Source organism: Mixophyes fleayi, chromosome 5, assembly GCF_038048845.1.
Source record: "Mixophyes fleayi isolate aMixFle1 chromosome 5, aMixFle1.hap1, whole genome shotgun sequence".
Classification (NCBI taxonomy): domain Eukaryota; kingdom Metazoa; phylum Chordata; class Amphibia; order Anura; family Limnodynastidae; genus Mixophyes; species Mixophyes fleayi.
The window spans coordinates 185,304,288-185,326,519 of record NC_134406.1 but is presented as its reverse complement, the minus strand read 5'-3'; positions in this window follow the sequence as shown (position 1 = coordinate 185,326,519).

Genomic DNA, 22,232 nt, shown 5'->3' with positions numbered 1-22,232 from the left:
GGCTGAGGATCCGTCAATCATAAGGTGATGAACTGCTTTGGTTGCCTATGCACAGGGGCTGACTGGGCTGGGGGGGCAAGGGGTCATCTGCCTCCCGGGCCGGTCCCATAGTGGGCTACCTTGGGCTGGGTCATTGGGCCGCCTGAGTTTTTTTTCCTTTAAAATGTTCCTAATAGGCTGCTGAGTCGAGTCTTGCCCCCTGGGCTAACACTTGCCAGCCCTCCTCTACCTATGCATCGCGACAATGAAACTGACCTCCCTACTTGAAGCATCAGATAAGCAAACAGCCTTGGTTTCTTAACATATGAAAAAGATAAACTAAAAGCTTGAAACTAAGCAGAAAGGGAATGTAGCTTGTGCTATTTCCAGAGCATTGTTCCATTTTGCTTTGCGTCTTGAGTCTCTATTGATGAAAAATATTTTTAAATTCTACAGATGAATGTTTGCTGAGTGTGTTGTTGAAATATGTAATCTTCTTTTATCCGTAATATTCCTGTGTTGATTTTGCTACACATGTTCATCAAGTACCATGTTTCTAAGTTCTAATGCAATAAGAGTTTAGAAATGATTAAATGTGGTGGTGTTTCTACCTCATTAAATACCTATGTACCTATATGCCTAGAAAAAGCTATTAGTACAAGTTTTAAAGAGTGGTAAAGCTTACACCCAAAAAAGACAGCCATTTTGAGGTGTCAATCAATGTTTCTGAGAATGCAAATAATTTCCAATGAACTGGTGACATCGCAGAGGCACTTCTTGACCAATATTGCTGAGGCATTAATTCTCGGTTAAATCCTACACTATGGTCTAATGGTTGGTTATTGGTTTATACCATAAAATGGTTTCTCCACTGTGTGTATACAACACATAACACTCTTTAAGCATAAAACACACACACACAAACATAAACATATTCTAGATATAAAATAAAATAACAACATTTAGTTCTCCCACATCCTGCTTTGAATATATGTACTTTGGTGTGGCACATGCAATCTTAGCTTCACACCTTTTGTCTCGCTGTTGGCCCTCATGTACTAGAGCTATTTTACATGTCTCCTGGATAATTTTACTTTAATAAGGTATAATCTTCATTATATGGCCACAAATTTAGACAGGAAATTGATATATTCCTGTGGTGTATTGAATGCCAAGGTTCTTTAGTTCCTAAATAAATACATACATTTTCCATTCGCTTTTCAGTGCTTTAAACCATTTCTTGCATAAACTGTTGAATATACAAATAATTGACAGAGTTTAAACAGCTTATAATAACTAGAAAAAAAACTATACCTGTTTAATGAAAGCAATACATGTAAACTTTCCCATTGACCGGGTTGGACAAAAATAAAGTCTTAGCCAGTACAGACCTTGTCTATAATCCAAACCAGAGCAGTGTCTGCTAACTGTAGAGCTGTTTATATTACAAGAGGAGCATTGGCACACATACAGTAAGCTGATATTTATGTTTAGCTTTTAAATATTTAAAGGAGATGATAGAAGAATACATTTATGTTTCAGTTCTGCATAAACGTATTGAAACAGTCCCTGTGTCTATATACTGTATACATTAATTCCTATGCTACGAGATGTAAAACAATCGCTTAACTGTTCTAAGCACTGTGTAATCTTTAAGCATATGTATAACAATTGTACATAGTAGGTGATTAATGAGATGCACGACAGAAATCAGACATATTAATCAGCAGGATACAAGTGACTGCAGCAAAGCTGATGGAGCTGTCTAAACAGTTTCATTAACCTTTCACCAAAATGTGAGAGATTATATTGCCACTAGAAGCTTGCAGTTAAATGGATAATACAATGCTTGTGCCTGTGACGTCCGCATAAGCTTATTTTCTTCTAAATGAATCTAAGCCATCTCACAAAATGTACAGTATGGTAATTTACAGTATAGCTGCAAGACAGGTCTGACGGAACAGAAGTTCAGCTTAGGATACAGAAAGTGAGAGGCAGCAGTGGAACATGTACATTTCCACACAAGGAGATATCCTCAAGTGCACTCAGGCAGACTGACTTCATTAGTCAGCTATGTTGGAAAATATAATAATTTAAATGCCTGTTTGACAGGATTCTGAAAAGGATCATGTCCTTAGATGCTCCCCTGTTTCTATAGCCCTTATCACATATAGGAGGGGGCGTGAGCATTGCATACCTTTCTGTCAGATTCATTATTCAATGTCAAGTGTGGTCTGGAGTTTGTTTCAACATAATCATTTTATGCATTTCTGTTTAAAAGTCACCAACAGTTTTCTTTCAGTTACAAAGACATATTTGTATTATCTTCTCATAAAACATTAATGTCTGATTTCTTAGTCCAGGGTGTAGGCTCTATTAGCTACAGTACAGTTTTCAGGTGCCTGTATATAGAGTCCAGAATTGTTAACTGAGCCCAAGAAATGGAAAATATACCCCATTTATAGTATTGCTGCATACTCATGTTTAGTACAACACATACACAGACAGGGCCTGATTCATCTTCAAACGCAATGTGAATGCAAATTGCATTTAAAAAAATCAGATGTAACTTACACGGATGTATGCCTGTATTTGAGTACAAGCGGATCCCAAGAAACCTTCCCATTTGAATCTGGGTATATGTACACTCTGGATATAGGTTACTTTCCATATGCAGACAGACAACACAGTGCAAGATACACACATGCATATGTCCAACATAAAGTCCCATCAGAAAGTACAAAATATTTTTTTTTAAAAATTAATTTACAAACATTAACACAATAATCATTAATAAAAAAAGATATCGTAAAAAAATCTTTGTCTTTTTTTACCATGTAATACATAAATCAGGATGTTCTTAATGCGTACTGTACATGAAATAATTTTTTATAGTTTCTTTTACTTTCAAACACATGTTCTGGCATGCGTCTAAGTCATCACTATCAGTCGGCACTTACACCTGCCCTGTAGCTCGTGCAAACATACATACCCAAGAGATGTCCAGAATTGGATGAATGTGCGTGCTCTTGACCTCTCCATGCTCTTACTGTACATTACCTACATGCATCCCCCAAATCCCGCCCAATTCTGTCCTTCAAAAGGCGGTCAAAATTGTCATTTGCTTTTGGACATGAATTGGATGCAATCGCGTTCACTGATGTAAAGTCGATACGGCACGAAACAGGAATTACGTCTAAAGTTGAATCAGGCCAATACTTTCTAACAATATACATTGAACCTACATTTTCTGCATACTCACATTTATTAACATAACTTGCCATATATCTTGCCTGATAAAGTAAGCAGTCAGGAATATACTCCAATAGGAGAATGGCCCAAGGATTATGGCTCAATGGTCATAATCCTTAAGAAAGGCTCAAAATTATAAAGGAAAGTGCTATACAATATTTGTTCAGAGAACTTTAAGACATCAGCAAATGCTATGTGGCTATTTTAAAATCTCCTAGTATGTGAGTAAGAATTTTCAATTGTTCATATGCAATACATATTGGGCTTGAGTCATTAAGAAGAAGAGCAAAGCATAAAAAAGGAGTAACTTTGCACCTAGGCAAAAAACCATGTTGCATTGGAGGTGGAAGTAAATTTAAAATGTGGGGACAGATATAGTTGGGGTAGGACATGTCCTAAATCAACTTTAAATTTCAGTGTAAAAATAAAGCTATCAAGTATTTGTGCACTACATGAAATACCAGCCATTATTTAATTTATGTCCAAAATAATAAACTAATTTGCACCCCTTGCATTGTAACATGGTTTGTCCAGGAGCAAATTCACTATTTTTTTTGCTTTGCCCTCCTTAATGACCTATTAAGTTTAAAATACTCTCCCATCCAAGTTTGAAGGAATAAGTGCTTCAACCATCCTTGTCTAACAGCAAATGACTGAGATGAAAACCTGGGGGTAAATGTATCAAGGTCCAGTTTTTTAACCCGCGATTTTAGTCCCCAAGTCATGCAGATGTATTAAGCTGCGATTTTTACTCTGATCTTCAAAATCACTGGTCATCTCTAGTGATTTGCTGGGATTTCAAACACTCCCATGTTTAGCAAACTCTCCTGTGTTTCCTAGCTGCACTAGGCAAACCAGCCAGGGTGGTTGGCACTATAGCAGAGGGACACGCAGCAGGGGTCCCCGTGCCATAATTACACACCAACCCCAGGCTGTTCAGCACTGGGCTGGATTCCCTAGGGAATGGGGTTCACAAAAAAAATGTGCAGGTTCCCCCTCTAGGAATAACCAGCCCAGTGCTGAAAGCACTAAGGCTCTTCCTACACTCCTGGGTGGTGGGTGTAGGGTAATATCGGCGATTATAATGTAAAAAAAATGCCATTTTGTTTTCTGGAACTACAAGTCCCAGCCATGCCAGGGTGCCATAAACAGTATTTATGCTGCTGTTTGTTTGCTGCTTCATTCTGCTTGCTGCTGTACAGATTTCAGCCATTAACCCTTCATGTGAGTTCAGCTTCATTCTGCCTGCTGCTGTGCAGGCTTCAGCCATTAACCCTTTGTGTGGATTCATCTCCATTCTTTCTCCTGCTGTACAGCCTTTGGCCATTAACCCTCCATGTGGATTCAGCTTAATTCTATCTGCTGTTGTACAGATTGCAGTTCTAGGCTTGACTCAGGTTCTGAATTGCCTGGGGCCAATTCCAGGCTTATACAGTTCAGGAGATAGTCATCAGCTGCCTGAGTTCTGAGCCTTCCAAGTCCCAGTTTTGGTACAATAATCTCCTGAGTTTCTGGATGCTTGGGGGTACTGAGTCTCTGGCCATGGGTTCAGTCCCTCTGTTCCTGAGTACAGGTTCCAGTCCACCAGGTCCAGATGCCAGTCATTTATTCCAGTACAGAATCCAGTCCAGCAATCCTCCTTCTATAATCTGGTAAACACAAATAGAGCATATCCTCCCTCTATGAGCAAGACCTTCATCCAGTCTCCTAGTTTCCACTTCATCCCTGCCACAGCTAGTCCCAAGGGTCCCTAGACAGATCTCAGAAACCTTACTGCCGTGACACCTATGAGCTTTCACATATTTCGCCTGTGAATTTGTTTCCTACCCCAAGCACTCTACTAGGCAGAATTAATTGACCGTTATTGTTTAGCTCTATTCATAGACTATAAATTCCACAAAATGAAAAAGAACAAATAAAGTATCATATAAAATTTGACAAAATGATGAAGCAAAGACAGAGCAGAACTCAAAGATTATATTTTCTGCAGTGTTATACCTCTGTGAAATGCCAGGATCTACTTTCTATATATGATTCAGCTATGCCCACATGGTGTCCTTTTTCTGGCAATCAGATTTCAGATTTCTTAGTGCTAACTTCCCTACAATTTACTTTCTTGAGTTGTTGGGCCTATTGGATAAACACGCCACCTTGAATTATGGCAGACTCTTTTTGATCTACCCTGATCCTAGGAAAGCAATTGCTTGCACATGGATGAGCCCTAACAAGCCTATCCTCTCAGTTGATTAAGATAGTGAATGAGAAATTTTATAGAATGAACTATACTGAGCATAGCTGTCCTCTGAACATCCTAAACATTGGGTATTCCTTTAAGGTGGGGTAGATAAATAGACTGATTTCATACCAGTATATCCATGGTCTAAGCCAATACCTGTAAAATGAACATTATTTCCCTTGTTATTATGCAGTGTATGAGTGTTACCCCTTCTTTGGTAATTGTTATAGTTTAAAGGGATAAATAAAATGTTTTTAAAAATGCATTTCTTTCTAACCCTAAATTGTTCCTACTTATTTACAGTATATGTAATGACAAAAACTATAGGAACAAATTCAACCCTTAATCAGGCTCAATGTGTGCTGAAAATGGCTTTCAGATGTACACACTGTATAATGAATTACAATCTGTTTCGTAACAATTTAGAAAAGCAAAACTTCCGTAGTTCCGTTTACAATTCAAGATTCTGTCATTTTGGGTCAGCAATTTGATCTTCAATGAATCAGATTTTGAATATTTTATGCTTGTATTAATTGAAGAGTTAAGATAGTATCTTCTAATGTAAATTTAATTAAATTCTTGTTACTTTGTCCTTTTAAGGACAAGTAATTTGGCTCAAATGTTGATATCCCAAACGTGGTCAAAATCTTGAACAATGAATTTTGAACATTGCTGAATTGTTTTTCTCACCCAAGCAACAATAACAATTTAGAAAAAAAAGCAGTAAAACAAATGGGGAACACAAACTGAAAAGGTGGATGTTCTTTCCGAAATTAGCACTTTTTGACAAACATTTAAGGGGGTTGTACACTTAATACTCCCCTTCCTTAATACTTGTAGATGTCCATGGACTAGTTAAGTGTAGTATCCCTCCCTTGAGACTCCTACCATTGTTTTGTAATTGCCTGTTGTTTTTTAAATGTTGGGAGGACCCAAGATTTTAGTGTGGGGGTATTGAAGCCACAAGTTCAAATTCCATACTGCATCAAGATAGAAATCTAAATAATAAAGTATTTTAATGGACAGTTGGTTCAGTCAATTAATATATTCACTATACACCCAATCTGAATAATGTTTGAAGGTGTTCCTGTGACTTGAATTTTCTCCCAGAATTCTCCACATGCTTGGAAACAGCAGGGTTGAAATACTAAAAAGTGAGGGGATTGTCCAAAATAGCCACCCATGTGTCTGTGAAAAGGTGTCATTTTTCCATATCTTCGCTGTTTTGCTTTACTCCACTCGCTTTGTAAATTGGTATTGTTATTATACTGACTGCAATACTTAATTCTCTCTTAGTTGTTTTACAATATTTATTCATGAAGTTCTACATCAGATCTTCAATTTGCAGTGTAGTCAGTGTTTTTTTTTTTATTATTTAACAAATACAACAACCTTATTTACAAATATATTATTTACACACACTTACAAACTGTTCAGTACATAAAGGGTTCACTCTCTATAATAGGAGTCTGGCCCTTAAACTAGCTAATAATACAATTGAAAGGAAATCTACACAGTAATAAGGAACCCTTTTATATAAAAGGCCTCGTCAGAAGTCAAAAATGGCTGCAATAGTGTTTTCTAGTGTATTTTAAGTGTATGTGTTCCCTATTATAATAGACTGATCCAAAAAGAGCTTTATTCAAATTATTTAAGAATCAAAAAAACTTCAAATGTCTTAATTGAAACCTATTAAAAAAAAAAAAAGCAAAACAAGAGTTCTTAAAAACACTTTTCAGTGTAAATTGTGTTCAAATATATAAACAAAACATAAAGAGATTTTAAAGCAAACATAATGTTTGTGATTTTCATCTGTTTTATTGTGCGATTTGATACACATGAAAAAATATATGTCTGCGATACTTAATTTTGAAATAACACCCATTACCATGGCTTTGCTCTAATTCTGTAAATCAAAAGGTCCTTTCTATCTAAAAGGACATATGGAAATTTCTGAATATATTTACTAAAGTTTATTATTTGTAAGATATCCTCAAATACATCAGAGTTTATGTGGACGTTCCTGTACAAAAAGGAACAATATTTTTGAACTAAATTAATAAATTAATATTTCTTTTATTGGGCAATTGCAGTACAACCAACTTTAAAACAGATGTAACTTTGTAAGCAGATGTAACTGGTGGCCCCAATGTTATAATTTTTTTCTATAATAAACTAATGCAGCTTGGTCAATTAGAGCAGTTTGAGAGAATCAACTTTGTAGTAATTTATTCATTGAGAAAATCTGGGATCTACAAGAGATGCCACGGTGTAATATAGTTAATTTAAAAGACGTTTAATGTCATTTATTATCTGCAAAATATCCAGGCAAACTTTTCATTTTGCGCAATGTCACCTAATTGTCTGCCTTGCATCTAATAAGAAGGAGACTTACATTCTATTTTATTTTAAACTTTCCTGTCTTGTTTTCCTACAGTACTACTTAGTTTAGCCTCATTTATGTTTTGTGTCTTGAAAGTGAAAGGACATCTTAACTGTCTATCTTTGATTAGCCCACAGTTAGTTTTGAATGATCCCTCCCAATACACCAAATGAAATCCATTTTTTATGGCTTTAGGATGAAAAAGATCTCTAAGCTCCCCAAAAATTTATGCATTCTTGCAAAAATAGGCATAAGACATAACAAGACTTAATTTGTGATGTGGGCCTGCACGTTTGGCAGTTTTGTTGGCACCTCTATTACTGTATGTAATAAAATACATTATCCGTTTTGGGACACCCTTCCATCTTTAGGTACTGACTAGAGAGGTTCACTGACCCCTGTGATCTGGTTTTGGTTTCGGTTTTTGATCAGGATTGACTTCGTGTTTTGGTTTTGGCAAGTCCGCCCTTGCGTGTTTTGGTTTTGGTTATGGATCCCAATTTTTTTTGCTATAATCACATATTTTTGCTTCCCCCCCTACAATATTATTAACCTCAATAACACTAATTTCAAATCATTTGCTGTCAACTTTGACCACCTCACAGGTCACAATATTATTTTCATACACTTTCAAACAAAGACTGCAGATTTACACTAAGCCTGGCAGCCCTAGTATTTGTATTTCAGCAATGACAATTCGCAATGAAGCAATGGAGCAATGGAGCTCTCCTGAATTTCACTGTAGACTTTGAAGAACACTGCTACCCCCTCCTCTTTTTATTCTACCTATGATGCTGCCCAACTGCTCTACAGACTGTCATGAACTGTGCTACCCCTTCTGTGTCCCTCTGTGAAATGGCGCTGGATTGCCTTGGAGGGCGGTATTTATAGAATCCAAAACTCTCGAGATCCGACGACATAACGATGATGTTTTGCCTCGTTTTCAATTCTGAGGCTGCATGAAAGTACCGAGCCGACTTGGCTCGGTATTCGGATCTGCTTAGTTCGGGTGTGTTCGGTTCTTGAGGAACCGAACCTGAGCATCTCTAGTACTGACCTGCTCTTTTAGTATTTTTGTGAGGATCAGTCACTTTGCACCTCCATTGATCCAATATCCTCCAATGATATGCATCATTTCCAAGCCTAAGGAGAATCATTGTTGAAGGACTAGACAGTGTTGGAGAGTCACGACTGCTAAAACAGGAATGTACAAGAGAGTACAGACTGGTACTGTGGCCATCCAATCAGATACTGCAGATACTTTAGCATTGTCACATCAGTCCTCCAGCTCTGAAACTGTAATTTCCGCAGGTTTCATAATCTTATGGATCTAAAGCAAATATTTGTATACCACAGTGCCATTAGGGGAGAGACCTGGTTTTTGCTACTGGAAGTTTTTAAAACACTATGTTTATTATTCTAATATTAAGACTTCTACTAGATTTTAAGTTAAGTGGGAGTTAATTCCTACAGCTGTTTTATGTATATCTCACTTAAAAGTCAGCATAGGTAGATTTTAATGCCCGAGAACACTTCGTAGCACAAGGATGCCCAAATTCTATTCACAATATGATAGTCCTACCATACAGTTTTGCTCTATAAGGCAACTGGCTTGAGTTGCATTAGATTTGCAGCACTTGTACAAAGGAGCATTTAACATGCTTACCATAGGCACTTCAAGCTCCAAATACTAGCAATCACTACAGTCAGTAGGGTAGCACTAGAAGCTGTAGGTATATCCCTTACGTATTCCCTCCTTTAAAAAAAAGTACTCTTAATTTGGCGCACCATTCATTGTGTTGATGAAATAAATAATTCATAAACATAACAATGTTTTTTCTTTGCGTACTAAGGCTTTGATTGCTAAAATATTGCTACAAACACAAATTAGTTTACCTTTGTACTACTAGTAATTTTTTCTCATGGCTAATTCCAGGGTTTAGAGTCCATACCTGCCAAAAACGCACCATGGGTCTATTTACACATAAATCCTTTATCATATCTTTAACCATTTTCTAAATACACTTAACGGCACATAACTGGTCTTACATACGAAGATGAATAGATCATAATATATATATATATATATATATATATATATATATATATATATATATATATAAATATATATATATATATATATATATATATATATATATATACATACAAGTTAACCCGTGCATGATACTCATGCATTCTAGTCAAATCAAGCTACTTAAGGTGTTAAAAAGGTTCTTGTCATGCATTTGGGCCTAGCCCAGGCCTCCTCAGGGAAAGAGCGTTACTTCCTGACGCAAGCGCCCTTTTTTTAACGTGGTTTTGTCCACATGTCACCACCTCATAATTTTTCTCCATCACCTCATCCTTCATCTTTATCGCCACATCTATCCAGATATCTATCCAGACACAGGGATCTCTCTCAGCGGTCCTGAGTATCACACTCCTCTCGCTCTGTCACCCCCCGCAACCACCAACCCCTCCCAACTGTCACCCCCGGCAACCACCAACCACTCCCAACTGTCACCCCCGGCAACCACCAACCACTCCCAACTGTCACTTCTCCTTCAAGAAATATATATATATTTTTTTAAAATCTTTATTAACACTTTTAACAATTAACAAATTAAATTAACAAAATAAAAACATATTAGTATACAAAATTTCAGCCCTTTCTGAGTTTTTTTTCCCCACACACACTAAAAATTTAGTAGGTCAGTGTATAACTCCGCCCAGCAGGTGGCGATGCAGCTTGTTTTTTTTTTTTCCACACACACACAGACTAACACACGCCACTAGGCTTATATATATTAGACAAGTTAACCCGTGCATGATACTCATGCATTCTAGTCAAATCAAGCTACTTAGGGTGTTAAAAAGGTTCTTGTCATGCATTTGGTCCATAGCCCAGGCCTCCTCAGAGGAAGAGCGTTACTTCCCAATGCAAGGGCCCTTTTTTAACGTGGTTTTTATCCACATGTCACCACCTCATCATTTTTCTCCATCACCTCATCCTTCATCTTTATCGCCACATCTATCCAGATGTCTATCCAGACACAGGGATCTCTCTCAGCGGTTCTGAGTATCACACTCCTCTCGCTCTGTCACCCCCGGCAACCACCAACCACTCCCCACTGTCACACCCGGCAACCACCAACCATTCCCAACTGTCACTTCTCCTTCAAGAAATATATATATATTTTTTTAAAATCTTTATAAACACTTTTAACAATTAACAAATTAAATTAACAAATTAAAAACATCTTAGTATACCAAATTTCAGCCCTTTCTGAGTTTTTTTTTCCACACACACTAAAAATTTAGTAGGTCAGTGTATAACTCCGCCCAGCAGGTGGCGCTGCAGCAAATTTCAGCCCTTTCTGAGTTTTTTTTCCACACACACTAAGAATTTAGTAGGTCAGTGTATAACTTTGCCCAGCAGGTGGCGCTGCAGTTTGGTTTTTTTTCTCCACACACAGACACACGCCACTAGGCTTTTATATAGTAGATATATATATATTATGAGCAATTTGTCTATATATATATATATATATATATATATATATATATATATAGTAAACAAAAAAAGAAAACATTCTGCAGCTTTTAGTGTAAGACATCCACTGATATTGGATCACTTTTGATGGGAAGGTTTGTTTGCCTCGGTTATAAAGATACTAACAAATGTTTGCTTTAATACAGTGTTACTGTAAAATATATAGAACAAGAAGAACAGCCATTATTTGGTTTATTTGCTCCTGTTTTGTTGTTTTTGCTGGAGGCATTGTACACGTTCATACAGCAGTATATATATTCATATTTAGTTATATGGCTGAACCTGAAAAGAATTAAATTTAACTCTACGAAGATCAATATGTACACTAAAAAGAGCATTATATAAGGGAAGACAAAGAGACTATCTTTAAGCAATGATAAATTGCTTGCATGACTGTGCATGGCCTTTAAGAAGGTAATGACCTAGAGAGAGGCAAAGCAAATTATGACTTGAAGCATAAGGTTTTGCTCTTGTGAAGCTCTTTAGTCATCCCTTTGCGATCAGCAAATTGGAAATACTGTGTGAAAGCTCTGTAATGTGTGACAAAATACCAGGAGTTTTCAAAACTTCACAGCTTTACAGCATTTGTAATTATGTCTGAACTGATACAAGAAATAAAGACAGTCCCAAAGTCCCAGTACTTTCACGACACAATTGAGACATAAATGAAGTCTGTAATATTTGGAATTTTAGGAGAGAAAAGGGAAAAGTTGAAATTCAAAAAAAAAATAAATTCTGCTTTTCGTAAATTTACTTCAAACTGATTATAGGAAATATTCATATTAGATCCTTAATTTCATGGCTCAATTTTTTTTCAATCATGACGAATATGGGTAACTAATACCCATAACATTCTTTAAGAGTAGTTACATGCCCTTCAACTGCATAAGGCAACATTGAAAATGCAACCCCTGCTCACACAGAAAAATCCTCCTCCTTCTCATCAGAGTGATTGCGCTCCAAAAATTGTCACAAGGTTGTTCAACATGATGGGGATTACCTGTGTTCCCTTCTGCAGTCATAGCATTAATAAAGTGATGGCGGTCAGCACACATGATCATATGACTGAAGGAGGGAGAACAGGTAATTGATATGACACTGCTCACCTTTCTGCATTTAACAGTAGAGCAGTCAGTACAGATGGATGGAGGGAAAGGAAAATGCTGAGTTCAGGGACACAAGTTTAGAACCTTGGGCCTGATTCATTAAGGAACTTAAATTGAGAAGTTTCTTATTTCAGTCTCCTGGACAAAACCATGTTACAATGCAAGGGGTAAAAATTAGTTTTCTGTTTTGCACATAAGTTAAATACTGACTGTTTTCATGTAACATCTCAATTTAAATTCCTTAATGAATCAGGCCCTTTGTCTCTACTGCCTCTAAGACATTTCTATCCATACTCACCTTGCCTCACACAAGTATGGATAAGCATGGTATTCTCAATTTATTATTTTTAAATATGTTGTGCAAAATTAAATATAATTAAACTTCTTGATGGTTACCATTTGATGGTATTTTTCAGATTCTAATTTATATTTGTAATTAGCATTATTTGTATCTTCATTTAACCTGCTGATGTCACAGTTGCTGTCTACAGTATGGAAAGTACTTGGCCAAGCCTACATCTTTTCATATACAGTACTGGTGACATTTGGAGACTCAAAATAAAACTTTTATACAAGTGATGTAACTTTAGAATAAAGCCTCAGAGATAAATGACAGTAAACAAAATTGTAGTCACTGGCATGGATCCATAGCACGCAGTTAATATACAGTATTTCAATGTCATGAGTGTGCCCCTTATATATAGCATCAAATTAGGTTTGAAGTTACCCTAGATTACCAATTGGGCAGACTAGATGGGCCAAGCAGTTCTTACCTGCCATCAAATTTCATCTTTCTACTGTATGTTAATAGGGAATCTGCACTTAATTTTGTTTTTGATAATTTGATACCAAACAATGCATTGTTATAAATGTTTTTTCTGCTTTATATTTGAAAAACAAAATTTCCAACACATCAATTTCTTGTCAGCACTAAGGGCTCACCCACAGTTTTCTCCAAAAGTTTCCATTTATGACCATGATACTTTTTTATTGCTGTCAATGTGAACAACATATGATACACATGTTAGCAAAGAGATCAATAATCTCTGTGCCTGCAGCATTTCTCCTGCTTTTCCCATGGAAATGTAATGCTCTAAACTTTAAAAAAGAGCACGTGCAAAGGAGCCCTTAGGTAAACTGTTTTCTAGAGTGTACTGAACCAACTTTGCTTCAACAAAGTATCTGTAGTCAGAAAAAAGTTGCCTGCCTGCCAAATCTCCTATAAGGAATGAAGGAACAGGAGAGAACAGATGAATTTGTAATCACTTTATTAAAAATGGGGGAAATACATAAATAAACCATGGGTGAAATTCTCTCTTAAAGTGACACTAAGCTCGTATAGTAAACTATAATAATAATAATAATAATAACCATAGGTAACTTTCGTCTGTTGTTGTGGTTTTTCTATGTTTAGCTCTGATTACCCTACACTAAAATGTTGTCACAATCTGTTTTTTAGCCCTCCTACTCACAGTCACTGACCAGTATTGCACTGGTATGCTTTTTAGGGATACTTAGAGCACACATCTCGGTGAACCACTTCTGCCTACTCTAATCAATCAAGTAAATAACCAATTGCATGGCAATATAAATGCCTTATATGTATATTAAACAAAAACACAATTGTTGCCTTCACATGTCCTTACCACTGCAAATCAGTGTGCAGATAGCAAAATCCAAACATGAGGTATTAGTTCATATTTTGATCAAAACATTTAAGCCTGCATATAAGCGTCAGGGTTGCCTCATTGTGTGCAGGTGCTACACAAACATATGTGCTTCACACACCACAAAATTGCCGTTAAAATCAATTATTATTATTATTATTATTATTATTATCATTTATTTGTTAGGCGCCACAAGGTTTCCGCAGCGCCTTACATAGTACAAACAGTAGACCATACAGGGTAAAACATTACAGAACAATAAACACAAAGTACCAATGCTTCAGAAACTCCGGGCAGACATATGGAGTGAGGGCGGACAGAAGAGTAGGTATGGAGACAGGAGGGGAGAGGGGCCCTGCTCATGCGAGCTTACTTCCTAAGGGAGGGTGGACAAAACAGGCACGGAGGCAGGCAGTGATGTAAGGGAGAAGGAACCAGAGAAGAGGGGGGAGAACCACCAGAGTGGATGAGGGGTTAAGTGAATGGTTGGTAGGTTTTCAGGAACAGGTGAGTTTTGAGTGCCCGTTTGAAGGAGCACAGATTGGGAGCAAGACGGATGGAGCAAGGGAGGTCATTCCAGTGCAGGGGGGCAGCTCGGGAGAAGTCTTGGACTCTGGAGTGAGAAGAGGTAATTAGAGTGGAGGAGAGGCGAAGGTCATTAGCCGAGCGCAGGGAGTGGGCAGGAGTGTGAATGGTAAGGAGGTTAGAGATGTAGGGGGAAGTAGACTGGGAGAGAGCTTTGTAAGTGGTAGTGAGAAGTTTAAAAGAGGATTCTGGAGGGGAAAGGCAGCCAGTGTAAGGCCTGGTAGAGAGGGGAGGCAGAGGAGGAGCGGAGTGAGAGAAAAATGAGTCTAGCAGCCGCATTAAGCACAGATCGGAGAGGGGCAAGATGGGAGAGGGGGAGGCCAGTGAGGAGAAGGTTGGAGTAGTCAAGGCAGGAGATGATAAGTGCATGGATGATGGTTTTGGTGGCGTCTTGTGAGAGGAAGGGTCGGATGCGGGCGATGTTGCGCAGTTGGAAGCAACAGGCTTGTGCAAGGGATTGGACGTAGGGGGCAAAAGAGAGAGAGGAGTCAAGGGTGACACCCAGGCAATGGAGTTGGGTGACAGAGGAGATGGTTGTGTTGTTAAAGGCCTTTTAAAGGTCTGAGAGACAGCGGCTAACACAACATTAGGCATTATTTTGAAACAAAAACAGAGAAGAAATGAGCCTGTGTTCGGTTAATCCCATATTACACATGGTACTAACTGCATGGCAATATACAAAATGAAAAGGATGTCTTTTAACTATAGATATTAATTATGTTTTATATTTTATTTTATTATTAGTAGCATAAAAAGACTTTTCGATGGATATCAAAAGTCTGAGCAATTTACACAGATAATTTGACTGAGTCTGATAAAATATGCACATTAAAATAAACACTATGAGCAATATATCTTTGCTAAAATGACTCAAGTGTCTATTTATTAATATCTGCATCCAAAAAGAGGTGCTTGTGTGAGGCGGAATAATTCAAACAGCAATATTATTTATTAATGTATTGATTTTATGAGAGTCATATTATTTATTCATTTATTAATTTTACAGGGGCTTCACTTATTTATTATTTACTAAATGGGTTCAATATTGAATATTTATATAGTACACAGGGCATTATACGTTTTAAATGGGATCACAATTACAGATTTATTTATTTGAGATGTATTTATTTATTTATAATTTAGGAGACATTGTAACATTATTTGCTCTTACCCTGGTACCCACCACCCAGGGATACCAAGAGGAGCCCAGAATAACCCAAATGTTTGTTTGGGCCTCCCGCAGAACACCAGACCTGATGCTGAATAGCACAGGCTGTTACTGAAGGGGAGAGCTAATTTTTTTAAATGCATTTAATCATTTATTTTTTACACTTAGCTATTAGCAGTTTCCTTTAAACTGCATGTGGCTTGGGCTAAACCAGTGTTGGCTAACCTGTGACACTCCAGGTGTTGTGAAACTACAAGTCCCAGCATACCCTTCGAGCAATAAGCTGCTATATATTGTCAAAGCATGCTGGACTTGTAGTTTTACAACACCTGGAGTGTCACATGTTAGCCAACACTGGGCTAAATCATATTCCACTGAACGATTTGGAAACGGTCACATATTACCACATAGCAATCAATGTGACTTTCCAGCCAACAAACTAGCAGTTGTGCACATGTGTAAGCTCTGACACTTGTAGTGCCATAACTGTGCCCCCATCATGAAATAATAAGTGTTGCCCCCATCATAAATATGTTATTATTGTTCCCATTATTAATCAAATAGTATATCTGGCAAATTTTACTTGGTAGCGGAGATTTTTATATGATTCGCTTTTAATCAAGAACCTTGTCTCTTTTTGAAGTTTTACATTATAATTAAAAAGATTCCACAAAGACAGACATTCTTTCAGCTTTCTAATGAGTAAAGTTTCCACCACTATTGATATTGTTATCACTGAATGTCAAAAATAAAAAATTGGAAAAGTAAATTTATAAATCATTTTTTTGAAGAGTATATTCTTCCTTCAGTGCTTTGTGTGTTGTTTACTCTTCAAAAGCTCTCAAACATTGTTTGTCACATATAAAAAAATCTAAAAATATAGTTTAGCGTAATATTGTTATAAAACAAATGTGTGTATATCTAAATAAACAATTTGATAAACTTGATGCTGTAAAAAATCTTCAATCTAATATTGATGTGTTTCTCTTCCACAGTTGTATTCCCTGATGGGAAGCCACTTACTACACATGTGTATTTATAATAGCCTTATTAAATATGAGAAGTGTTTTTTAACCTCTACAGTAGCGGATGATAATCTTCCTCCAATTGTGATTGCACTTTCTAGCGCTTTATATAAGCCAAGCATTGTATCAGAATTCTTGTTAGTATTCTCTTTCCCAGTAATTTTTATGTTATCTGTTTCTTAGCAAGTATGCTTCATACTAAATATAGATAGGGAAACAGAAAGCAAAGCAAATCTGGTGCAATATAGTTAAATGATGTATTGTAATATAAATAAATATTTTCATCTCATAAAAATAATGTAAATAAAAAACAAATGTCTGGAACAAAGGTAGTACTAGAGACTCTCTACCTGATGGAATAAGAAACATTCGTGATGTAAATGTCAGCAAAATTCCATTGAGTACTGCAAAATTATGCAACCTGATTTTATGTTGTTGGTAGAGATGTCCTTTCATATCACACAAGAAAAATGCTCTTTATCCTTAATAATATTGCCCCTTAACATATTGTTAAAATAATATTGCTCTCTAAATAATGTTATAATAATATAACCTCTTTAATATAGTCATAAATTAATTTTGCCCTCGTGATTAATCCGTCTATTGTGCCTCCTCTGGCGATGTGTGGCTATTTGCAAACTGAAAAAATGACTCCTTAGTCAATTTCGCTTTGGGGATAAATTTATCAAGCTGCGAGTTTCCGGCAGGTTTGAAAAGTGGAGATGTTGCCTATAGCAGCCAATCAGATTCTAGCTATCATTTTGTAGAGAGTACTAAATAAATGATAACTAGAATCTGATTGGTTGCTGTAGGTAACATTTCCACTTTTCAAACCCCCTGGAAACTCGCAGCTTCATAAATTTACCCCCTGGGGGTAAATGTATCATACTCCGGTTTGCACAAGTCGCCTGAAATCGGCGAGTTGACAGCTAAAATTTAAAGCGACGCTGCCTTGTAAAGGCAAGTTTCCCTTTACAAGGCAGCGCCGCTTTAAATTTTAGCTGTCAACTCGCCGATTTCCGGCGACTTTTACAAACCTGAGTATGATACATTTACCCCCTGGTGTCTTTGCATAATAGACTAATTAATATCAGAAGGTGCTAGGCCCACCACAGCAATGCTCCCTCCAAGCAAAATATAATATCTAGCCATGTAACCATAAAAGTGAAGCATTATCCTTACATTTACAAAAGCATTCATTGTTTTCACTTGGGTAGCAGAGATATTTATATGTTTCACCTTTAATGAAGAACCTGTCTGTTTTTGAAGTTTTACATTATCATTAAAAAGACCACACAAATACAGATATTACTGAAGACATTTTTTCAGTTTTGTTAATGACTGAGAGGCTGTTGATGGGTGTGCTGAGATTAGGATGACAATTTCCCTAAGTGTTCTAAAAACAGATGATTGATAGTCACCCTATGTCAACAGACACATCCTTTGATAAAAAAAAAAGAGGTAAACAGGGGGAAGAATGAGTCACTCATTAAAACAATCAGATATGCCTATAGGTTATGTGTGAGAGCAACCTTATGCCAAATAATAAAACTGTTAAGATATGATAATTGCTTTGCCACATCTATAATAAGGTTGTATGGTTTAATGAATTTGGTAAAAGTAGTAACAGAATGTACATCACTAAATGACCTTTGAATAAAGGTGGAAATTACTTTATAGGGTCGACTTACAGTAGTATATGGTGTGAATATGTTATGAATATCTTAGTGTTTAGCTATCGTCTTGTTAAACTAAGATCATTTTACATCTGTTGTTTAAATTTAACAACAAGTATGTTTTGCGCTGAAATTTTGTCCCTTGCTAAATATGTAACCTCATGTCAAAGTACTCAACCAACTCCTCATTACGCTCATCATCAACATCATCAACATTTATTTATATAGCATCAGCAAACTCCATAGCGCTTTACAATTGGGAACAAACACAGCAGTAAAACAATACTGGGTAATACAGACAGACAGAGGGGTAAGAGGGCCCTGCTCACAAGCTCACAATCTATAGTACAATGGGTTTGATACATGAGGTTATGTGCTACATACTACATATTGATTCAGCCAGTAGGCAAAGATAAAAGTGCTTAGTGCTCATCCCATGACCTGTCATTGACCACCTCTTTTGTTACTGGTCTACAAACTTTCAAGCGTACTCTGAAAACCCACCTCTTCAGACAAGCTTATAATATTCCTCAACCACCCTCTTAACCTCACTATATTACCCTATTACTACCCATTACACAATTTCACACATAACAACTACCCCTTGACCAACATTGTTGTGTGACTGGATCATTTAGCTAATGAGTCACTTTTAGCTTTGCAGTCTGGCTGGGCCGAAATGCAAAATGTAGACTTCATGTGTCAAACTCCCATTGTCCCATAGATTGTAAGCTTGAGAAGCAGGGCCTTCTCACCTCTTTGTCCGTTTTACCCAGTTTGTTTCTTAGTTTACTATGTTTGTCCCCAATTGTAAAGCGCTACGGAATATGTTGGCGTTATATAAATAAATGATGATGATGATGATGATGATGATGAGTTGGTAGCTTTACAGGACAGTTTGCAAGCCTTAAGAGAGGCTCGTGCAATTTCTCTTGTTCCTGCAGGTCAAGACAGGTTCCTATTCCAGACCCTCTCATCAGGAAATCATCAGGTGCTATTGGCACAGAGCTGGATTTTAAAAGTCTCTACCAGTTTGTCTGTAAGTTCTATCCTCATGGGCATCAGTGAAGGAGTTTTTCTCACCACCATAGACCTTCAGAATACCTATTTTCATATCTCTGTTGCAGTTCATCAAAGTAAATTTCTCAGGCTCTGAGTCATGGTCAGCATATTCAGTTCACCTGCCTTTCATTCAGCCTGGAAAAGTCTCTGAAATGTTACCAAGGTTCTAGTTACTGTGGTGGCAGAATTAAGAAAGCCAGAAATCATGATAATACCCTGTTTGGATGACATCCTTGTGGTGGAGAGTTCGGAGCACTTTGTCAAGTACAGGACAACTCAAGTGATAACCTTTTTCAAGAACATGACTGGATTGTTCACAGAACCAAAAGTCATCTCATTCGATCACAACAAATATCGTTTCTGGGGCTCAAGATAAACACCATGCAGAACAAAATATATCTGTCATAAGAAGGGTTATTAGGATTCTAATTGAAAGTTTGTAATGTTTGTAATGTTTGCATGTTCAAAACAGAACCCCAACTTTCATAAAACAGCTAGACGACAACAAAGCTGCAAGAACAAGCAAGAAAGAACTGCAAAGGCAGGTAAGAGAATCTGTCTAAATTTGTTTCCTGATTTTTCCTTTAATGATTTGAGGCAGGGGGAGGGGGCACTACGGGTGTGTTACACTAGGATGGGCAGAACCCTTAATCAGACCCTGAGCATACATAGCTAATCTGATCTTTGTAGCCTTCCCTACTGTATTGCTAGATTACATCCCATTGTAATTGCTGCCATGGAGTATTGAAGAGGAAAATTATGAATAATGGTCACTGTCAATTCCTTTTCCTCAAACTACTACAAACATACTCCATGACAGCCCAATTTCCCACTCATTTTGATATGTTTATGTTTTTCATAGAAGGCTTCGGGAGGCCACTCAAAGATTAAGGTAAGAGGAGGAGCTGTTTTATATACTGTCTGTGTGCGGTTTTTAACCTGTCTACCTAAGCTAGAAAGGGAATCTACCCATTGTACTGATTGCCATGGAATTAATGTTAACCATAATTCACGTTTTTTTTTTTACATAATGCCTTTTGCACTAGCTTTGTGTAATAAAAACTGTTTTTGTATCCTCATTGTGCCCAGGACAGAGCACAGATAAACAGTGCCTGTCATATTGAAATTACCTGACTCAAGCTTATTATTGCACCAGAAACTGTAAAAACGAGTTTAGTAAAAGTGACTGTTATGTATGCTCCATGTATTAGTGACAGAATGAAAACCCAACTGTCAGAAACATAGGTCAATTCAGAAAATTACTCTAAGTTGGTCTACTTTTAAATAATAAATTAGCTTTTTAATTAACTGATGGTCAGTTAAATGGTCAAGTGTCTGTGAAAATCAAGAATTACTTTGAATGAATGCATTTGTTTGTATTTAATATCTTTGTAGGCTATTGTTTATGCTTCTGAAAAGATACTGAAAATGCAAATGAAACCACTTCAAATATCAAAAATCCTAGAATACTCTTGTTTCAGACCTTCTTTCAACAAGACGATCTATGAAAAATGCATGTCATAGGATTGCATTGATTTTAATGTAGAAATGCACTACTTTATGTACTTTTTATAGGTAGCCATTCAAAAAACTATGCTGATATTCTACATCGTGTTGGGTTTGCCTACTGTAAACTTTATGCTACCAATAGATTACTGTCAAATTTCATAAATATCAATAATAATGTTCTTGACTGAAGTTTGTGTAAATAATATGTTTTGGAATAATGGCCAAGCTAGAGTTTATATTGATTACTTCCATTTAAATGCATGAGAATATTTTCAAATATCAGCATGGAATGATTTTATATCTAATATAGTGCATATGGTATACGAAGCTTGCAAGTAAACAGCAGCATCAATTCTGTACAATCAAGCAGAATATAATGGAAGAAAACTTGTGGAATCAATAAAAGAAGCTAGAGATACATACTGATGTAACTTTTGCATAATATTCCAAATTACAGAATTTTAAACACACACACACATGATAGATAGATAGATAGATAGATAGATAGATAGATAGATGGATATATAGATAGATAGATAGATAGATAGATAGATAGATAGATAGATAGATAGATAGATTTATAGAACTTAAAAATAAATATACATTTTTGAGATATATGAATGCATATCAGGTTTTAACAAGACATAAATTATGTTTCAACTCTTTCTTGAGGCACCTGCAAATTATATGCAAGCAAATATTATCATCATTATATGCCCACATATACCAAGGCCATGGTGACACATATGATCAACAATCTCTGCAAATGACACTGCAACCCAACTTAGAGACCAGGTCATAAATATCCTGGCTGTGAGTATTTCTCCGCTTATGCTGATATTTCCTGTGTAATGTAAAATCAGAATCGCAAAATTTAATTTTAAGTTTGCTAAATAAAAATTGACTTCATTTCACTTTATCAAATTTACTTGAATCCAATATGCAGTGTTAATTATGTTTATTACATACCAGTGGTGGAAGTGGAGGTGTAAATACTAGTATGCCATACCACCACTTCTTCTACTGCTTTC